A 9,016-nucleotide genomic window follows, 5' to 3' on the forward strand; every position below is an offset into this window, starting at 1 on the left:
TCTTGGCAAAGACATGTCCTGTGCCCCCCATAGATGAGCAGACACGGTTCTCTTTGAGAGGTTATTCGGGCATGCAATAGTCAAGGCTTCATGTGAGTGAGATTTTAGTAAAGAATCAGAACAATGGTTCCGATTCCTTACTCTCATTTTCAAATAACCTACAACAGAACTAAGAATGCCAAAAATAGGGGGAAAGAGCAGGCGTTCCTGGAGCAACCACAAGAATTTTACAAAAACTTAGCCCTCTAAAAACAACTGGTTTTTTTTCTTTTTTAAATCTCAGCATTTCAGCACAGAAAGGATTTTCAATGTTTTGTATTCACAGAACTTAGAAATAACTTTTTTCAGCATTTTAATAAACAAGTCTCTACTAGTCTCTGAAAGATTTATCGCACCAAATTGTAAGACAAAGGACACTGGACATTAAGTGAGGGGTCCACCTCCGCCTTTCCAGACCCAGCACAGTCCTGCTCGCCGTCTTGCATGCACTCTGCTAGCAGTTTCTACCATTTTAACACAATGCTTGTACGAGAAGGAAGAAATAAATTGTATCTAACTATTGAAATTTGGTTTTTGAGGCATAACAATTTATGTTCAGTCTTACATAAATGAATGACATAAGTCTGGTCAGTTTTACAAAATATAAAAATTTAATTCACAGCAAAGAAAGCCTATTGTTGCTAACACAGAAGTCATTTGTGATCTGCTCTTACTCTCTGCTGAATTGGTCCTGAGACATGGATGATACAAAAGAAAGAAGAAGCAGAAAGGACACACCCCCTCCCTACACAAATAACAAGTTCCCTCATGTCTAATCCCCCCAGCCCAGGGGTCCCACATTTTTCATTAATACAGCCCCAAAACATATGGGTAAGGAAAGAAAACGAGCATAGAGACAGAGTAGAAAGGCTGCAGAATTCAAAGAAAACACACCCCCTAGTTCATACCCACATCTAACTGCCTAGGAAATTTCAATAAAAATCAGATGTGATTTTTCAACATGTATTTTGCTGAAATAAAATCCAAGGAAAATGCAAGAGTTTTTCTATGTGGTGGCAACAAAATTTTATTTCCTTGGGTGGCACGAATTTTGGTGTCTCTGGTTCACACACCCCTAGAGGGATTTTTAATTAATATTAGGGCAGCTTAGTAATAGCTGAGTGGCATACGGCCCAGTGAAGCATTGTTGCGAAAGCCATAAAATATACCAGCACTCCTGCAGATGTCAAAGGATCTGAATGGTCTTAACCCTAGTGGGTGTGGTCAGTACTAAGGTTATTACCAAATAGCTCAATTAAGGATATGCTGTTGTTATTTTCCAGAGAGGGGGGGGGCGAGGAATAAGTATGATGATTAACTTAATTTTATGACTCTGTGTTCACCCCTCTCCCCCAAATAAAAAACAAACGCACTACTGTTGGGTTGAATCTGAGCTGTTTTGATCCCAGAGCATAGAATAGAATTGTTCATAGAGTTTTCAAGGCTGTAAATCTTTATGGAGACGGACTGCCACATTTTTTTCTTACTTCATGGCCCTAGAAAACTCAATTTATCCTTTTCTCTTGAAGTTCTAAAATGCATTGATCTGATGGGCTATACACAATCTATTTAAATGCTTTCTCTGCTGATGATTCCAGGCTTACAGAGAAGACCCCTGAAAAGACTGCTACATCTGAAATCCCAATGACCTCAACAGGACTGGGATCTCGGGCTAGTCGTCTAGTTTTTTCATCCAAAAATGGTAACTATTATCATTTGCCCCATATATGTGATAGAGTGATGATGCAGATTAAGATGAGATAATATGTGTTAGAACAAACAATTCTTAGCGTTCAGGAGTTGGAGCTGTGGTTACAGAAGAGAAGAAAGAAAGATTTAGGTGAATGTTTACCATCCCTATGAGCTGTTTCAATGAAACACATTCCGACATCAGCCTTTAGAAAGTTGTTTCTTTTCCTGTAAGTAAAGTACAGGAAAAGTCATCCACTGTCACTTGTCTGTGGAAGATAGACCTTGACCAACAAGGACGCTTCTTACAAAACTCAGGAAGGCAGGGCGGGAAGGAGAAACTAAGGGAGTGCAAGGGAAAAGAAGGAGGAAAAACAAGAGAGGGAAAAAGATGGGGAAAAGCCCAGGTAAGACCCACGAAGTAAGTAAATGTGCAGTTTATCGAGAGTGACTCGCACTTTCCTGCCTGTGCACACTGTAGCCCAGTGCCATTCTTTGGGAGTTCGCTGGTTTTTAATCTGAGGCTTTGGCTGCCTTTCATCTCTCTGGATCCGATCTAGTTCATCCTTAGGAGGTGCTTAAGGGACTGAGGACCACAAAGACTCACTCAAAAGAAGATTAAGATAAATAACAGGCTGGAGGAGGGTTTTGTCCCTTTCTTTTGACGTGAGGCCTTTGATAATATTTTCGCATTTATTTCTGTTTAAAGCAAAATACAATTCCTCTTCTAGAGTCAAAATCCGGAAGCACAGTGACAGCAGGACAAGTCGAGCTTATCTGCAGAGATGGCAGGAAGTGTGAGCGGGCTGACAAAACCCCGGCCTTGCTTTTCCAACACGCACGGGCCTTCCTTCAGTTCACACCTATGATTGAGCCCTACCAAGTGCCACACATCACTGTCCCTGGGGCTCCATCAGTGCACACAAACAGGAAAAATCTGTGCTCTCGAGATGCTGATGTTTCTGAAGGTAAGGATTGGGTGACAAATCAGAGATGCTGTACAGCATAATTTGTCAGAGATTTTGCTTTAAGCATATATATGTATGTATAGGCACATAGTAAACCTAAGAATAAGATTTAGGATGTTTTTGAAATCAACAAATGAATGATTTGAAAGTACTAGAACAGGCCGACTTCCAACAATGTAACAGACATGGTGTATAGCATTATGTAGCTACAACGAAGACATGAGAGCCCAAGTGGAACAGATATAGGTGATAATCACAGAACCCCAAGCTTTCAGGATGCTCACCCACCGGGGCAAGAAGCAGACAGAGAGGGGCAAATGGATGGGTTTTTCAGCTGGCTGGCATGCCTTGCCATCTTCAGCTTCTGTAAGCAGCGTTACATCAATACAATGGCCTGGCGGCACAAGTGCACATTATTGGCTGGTGACAAGAACAGTATTCTTGTTCTCTGTACCCATTCTTGTTCTCTATACCCCCTGAACAAGAAACATGGTCAGTATGTTAGTCTGGGTACTTTAGAGAAACAAATCCACAGAAACTCATATGTATAAGAGAGTTTTATATAAAGGGTAAGTGCTCATCAATAAAACATCCCAACCCAGTGCTGCCCAAGCCCACAAGTCCAACATTAACCCATATGTCCTTCTCCATCTCACGAAACACACGCAATGATGCCGACTGCAGGAGGAAAGCCAAATCAGTGAGCATGTAAGCATGTAACTCAGTGCTGGCAGAGGTGCTGGCAGCTCCAGCACCCAGGGCTGCATTGGGGTAGGTCCATGTGGCTTCTCCTTGGGGATGTCTTGCAGGAAGTGAGCCTTGCCAGCTGAAGCAGGGAACTGGCTAAGGCAGATGCACCATGGTCTGACTGTCAGAAAGCAAGAGACCCGAGAACTAGAAAGGCAAGGCTCATGGAGCCATTTATCTCTCTGCCCTTCAATTAACCCCACATGTGTTTATTGGCCAGGTTGGCACAATAAACTTTAACTATCTCAGTCAGATCCCAATGTCACCCACCCAGCACTTGTTACACACAGCCCGTGTCCTACCTGATGTTTGAGACACACTCTTGTGGATTAAGCACCCCCTATCTGGAGATGAGTAAAGTGTGCCTCATCAGAAGAGCAGAAAGCAGAATATCAAACAAGTGACCTATCCTTGGCCACTCTGGGTGGGCAAGAACTCCTCCCATAAGCTCCTACTCTGCCTCAACTGCCCTGCACAGTGCAAGAACAGCACCCTGACCTCAACCACTCTCAGAACCTGCAAAGACTACATTTGCATCAGGTAGCTGATCTTATACAATAGCTAGGCAGGCAGAAATTCAATCCAGTGCTGGGCTTCCCACCCTCCTGCCCCTCAACCTCTGCCTTGTGAGCTCCTGGGCTGGCAGATGGGCCCCCTTATACAGTTTTCTCCTCCCTGGGTCCTGCCTCTGCCCCTGCCCAAGTTTTCTCCATTATTTGTTTTACTTATATGTCTTTCATTTTTATTCTTTCTTTTTTTACTTGTTTCTCTTTGCTCCCTCCCTTCTCCCTCATTTTTCATTCATCTTATCTTCCAGGCCAACTTTCAACAAGATGACAAAGTGAGTTTATTCTTTGTTTTTTCTTCCCCCCCACCTTAGTTTTGTTGATTTTATTTTTTCTAGGATGCAGTTTTGGGGTATATTTTTTTTAATTGGGGGCTCATACAGCTCTTATCACAATCCATACATATATTCATTGTGTCAAACACATCGTACGTATGTTGTCATCTTTTTCAAAGCATTTTCTTTCTACTTGAGCCTCCAGCATCAGCTCATCCCCCCCCTTCTTTCCCCATCCTCCCTCCCCCATGTCCTCTTGATAATTTATAAATTCTGCTATTTTTTCTCATGTCTTACATTGACTGCTGTCTCCCTTCACCAAATTTTCTTCTGTCTGTCCCCCTGGGAGGGGGGCCATATGTCAATCATTGTGATCGGTTCCCCCTTACTATCCACCCCCACCCCCGTACCCTTACCCTCCTAGTATCGCTGCTCCCCTTATTGGTCCTGAAGGGTTTATCTGTTTTGGATTCCCTATGTTGTGAGCTCTTATGTTGACTTTATTTTTAATCTTTTCCTTTTTTATGCTTGTATTTCTTTTCTTCTTTTCTATTTCAGTTATTAAGTTTATTTTTATTTCTTTTATTTGCCTGCTTTTCCTGCTTGGTTTTCCACCCTATTTTTAACTTTTTGTTATTGTTTTGTTTATTTTCTTGTTCCATCAAACAAAAGACAGGTACAAGGTCCACATGGCTCAGCCACACCCAAACCTTCTGACATCACATCCATTGTGTCAGGGCCACTATCCACTCCTCTACCACCTGGCCATTGATAACCAATAGTCAACCTCAGCCGAACCCACCCTCGAATATATGCTGTAGAGACAAAGAACTCACAACACTGACATTCTCAGCCAGACCTACCAGGGCGCAGGTGGTGACCACCTAAGATCACAGTAACATGATTACCAATTAAAAAAACCCATAACATTGCTAAGGGCAGGGAAAACAGACAAATCCAGGTACATGGAAAAAAACAAGATAGTGTGGCTCAACCAAGCGACAAAAATATCTATCGAGAAGACCTTTCTGAAGCATTAAATAAGTGTCATTACAATAGGATAACAGAATGGTATGAAAAACTGTACTCAAAACCATTTGAACGCTTGGAAGAAACGGACAAACTTTTAGAAATATGGTGCTTACCTACACTAACATGAACTGAAATGGAAAATCTGAACTGACCTATAACTAAAGAAGAAACTGAGTAGGTATTTAAAAACAAAACAAAACCTCCCAACAGAAAAACTCTAGGGCCAGATAGTTTCACTGGTGGATTAGACCTAACATTCAGAGAGTGTTGACACCAATTCTACTCTAATTATTCCACAATATAGAAAAAGATGGAAAATTCCTAAATTTAGTTTTTGAAGCAAATATAATAAGCCCATTACCCAAACTAGACAAAGTCATCATTAAAAAAATATAATTGTATCACTCATGAATATAGATTCCAAAGTTGTCAACTAAATTTTAGCCAATAGAATTAAACAATATATTAAAAAATAATACTACATCATGACCAACTGGGATTTATACCAGGTATGCAAGGATAGTTAAATATTAGGAAAACAATCACTATACTCTATCATGAAAATAAACGAAGGAAAAGAATCACATGATCATATCAACAGACAGAGAAAAGACACTTGAAAACAGTCCAATGCCAATAGAACCAACCTTACTCTCAAGGTAGAGAAACTGAAAACATTCTCCTTGTGAACAAGGAGGCCCTTTATTACCAGTTCTATTCCATAGTGTACTGAAAGACTTAGCTACAACTATAAGGTAATAAGGGAAAGTAAAGGTATACAAATTGGCAGAAAAGAAGTAAAATTCTCTTCATTTCCAGATAATATGATCATATATTTAGAAATTTCAAAGACTCAAAAAGAAAAGTATTAGAGCTCATTGAAAGATATCTCAACATAACAAAAATCTGTTGGATTCCTTTATATTAACAAAGGAAACTCTGAAAAACAATATAGAAATCCATACTATTGGAAATAGACACGCAAAAGCTAAAACAGGATAAATCTAACCCGAGAAACCAAAGACCTATACACAGAAATCTAGAAAACATTACTGCCTACATAAAAGGAAGGCTATATCATGCTCATAAATAAGAAGATTTAACTTTGTGAAAATGTCAGTTCCTCTTAAAGTGATCTCTAGATTCAATACTGTCCTGATCTATATCCCAAAATTATTATTTTATAAGAAATGGAAAAAACGAATCATAAGTTTATAGGGAAAGGAAAGACTTCCCAAATCATCAAAACACTACTAGAGAAGAACAGAATAGGGTCTCTTACTTCCTGATCTCTAAGCCTACTACACAGACATGACAGTCAAATCACCTGCTAATGGTTCAACAGCAGATAAAGAGACCAATGGAACTGAATTGAGAACCCAGAAATAAATCCATCCATCCATTAATAGCTGGTGTTTGATAAAAAGCTGAAACACATTAAATGGAGAGGAGCAGCTCTTATGAGAAAGGATTTTGACAACACGGTATACTCATTTGCAGAAGAATAAGACAAATTCTAGATTTTATACTATATTTAAAAATAAACTTAAGATTGTCTGAAGCCCTAATGAAAAAATCTAGGATTATAAACACCATCAATGAAGATATAGTGACAAATTTAAGGTCCCTAATGCATGTCATAAATAAACTACCAAAGGTAACTGACAAAGCAAACATCAGAAGACACATTAGCAGTCAGAGTTCTCCTGACAATCAGAGACTTAGATACCTCCAAATACTTTTCCCATAAGAGTAAGACGAGAACCCGAAGACTGAGGTGTATGGCACTAACATTTCAAGCAAAGAACCAATCTCTAATGTTTATAAAAAACTTCAACACCCCAACAAGATAACAGACAAATTATCTGATTTTTTTAAGTGGCAGAAAAATGAATAGGTGCTTCATCAAAGAGGGCACTGAGGCAACCAACAGGTATATAAAGAAATTATCAAGATCATTAGCCATTAGAGAGACACAAATAAAACTAACAATGAGATATCTTACCCTAGCATCAATAACAAAGTTTAAAAAATGGAAAACAACAAATGTTGACCTGGGTATTAAAAAGCTAGGACTATATAATTGTGCAACCACAGTGGGAAATGGTATGGTGCTTCCTCAAAAAGATGGACATGGAAATACCATGTGTGGAAGATACATAATTTTCTTGTCTATTTGAAGAGATAAAAGTGTAAGGGGATAGTTTAGCCTATCAATCCAGGTGAGCATGGCCTTTTCATAAGGAAGAACCTGGAAACTCCCTCTCTCTCTCTGCCTTTACCTTCCTGTTGATGCATATGGAGTTCCACCACCATTGGATCCACAAGACTTTGCACCCACCAGCCTGTGATCTTCCTGCATCATTGCATGTGGTTTCATGTGTCTGAAGAGATATTTATGGATTTATGGACTAGAATTCGACTTATCTGCTAGTATTAGATTTATGGGCTTGATCTGGACTGGACAGGGACATATAATTATCTTGACTTATGCTTGACTTATAATCATCTCTTGATATAAAAGTCTCTCTTACACATATATGAGTGTCACTGAGTTTCTTTCTCTAGTCATCCCAGACTAACATACCATGTAACCCAGCATGGTATATATCCTAGAGAAATAAAAGGAGTTACAACACAAAGAGATAAATGCTTAAGTGTGCATTTTTCACAGTAACATAAAGATGGAAATAATATAAATGCCCATCAATGGAAAAGTGGATAAACATCTTTGGTACATATACATAATGGAATATGGCACAAAATTAAAGAATAATGATGAATCTATGGAATACCTCAAAACATGGATGAGTCTGGTGGGCATTATGCTAAGTGAAATTAGTGTATCACGAAGGGCAAAGACTGAATTTTTTTTTTAGTGATAGACCACTATTGTAAAAAATCAAGAAAAGGTTTCACACTAAAAGAAACATTTTTGATTGTTTCTAAGGGTGACAAGAGAAATAAGGTAAGACACTGGTTAGAGGTTGGATAAATGTTAACTTGGGTGAGAGAGAAGGCAATAAACAATAAGCTTGGGTTTTTTGTGTGGAGGGGGGTGTACAGTGGGGAGGAAATGATGGAGGCAGGGGAAGACACTGAGAGGAATTCAAGAGTTAAAGGAAACAGAGGTAAATACTACTATATACATAATTACGCAATAACAGTGATTCATGGCTAGATAAATGGATAGATGGATAAATGTGTAGGATGACCAAATATGAGGAAAGTGAATATATAATCACAAATATATATATGTTTGATAGAAGAAAATTGCATGTGAATATTTATCTTTTCCCCAAATATAGCCATGAATTTAGTGAAGCACCATTCATTGCTATCAAGTTGATTCCAGAGTAGAACTGCCACTGTGGGTTTCTGAGACTGAAATTTTTTAAGAGAATATAAAGCCTCAATTTTTTCCCATGGAGGGGCTGGTGGTTTCAAACTGTTGACCTTGTGTTTAGCAACACAGTGAGTAATGTCTACACCACCAGAGTTCCTATATACAGGGGGCAAAGTCATGAAACCTTCTTAAACATCACAAATACCTTGACAGAATGAGTTGCTGAACCTGAGGTCTCCGGGCCACAGTCCCATGGGACATGAAGGTTGTGGACGCCATTACAAGATGGCGCCGGACCGCGCCCGCATTGTCGGAGCTGAGATGTAAACAAGCTTGTTGCGCATGCGCTGCCAG

The 9,016-nt window shown here is 39.4% G+C and overlaps 1 non-coding gene across 1 annotated transcript; it reads right to left on the reverse strand.

The window, feature by feature from the left end:
• Window positions 1-384: 384 nt before the first annotated feature.
• LOC115871143 lies at window positions 385-537 on the reverse strand. Its single transcript, XR_004047122.1, has one exon. It is a non-coding gene; the product is annotated as a small nucleolar RNA SNORA81 (small nucleolar RNA).
• Between the last annotated feature and the right edge of the window lie 8,479 nt (window positions 538-9,016).

This window comes from Echinops telfairi, unplaced genomic scaffold (genome assembly GCF_000313985.2).
Source record: "Echinops telfairi isolate 266 unplaced genomic scaffold, ASM31398v2 ScPeMD7_3533;HRSCAF=4204_0, whole genome shotgun sequence".
Classification (NCBI taxonomy): Eukaryota; Metazoa; Chordata; class Mammalia; order Afrosoricida; family Tenrecidae; genus Echinops; species Echinops telfairi.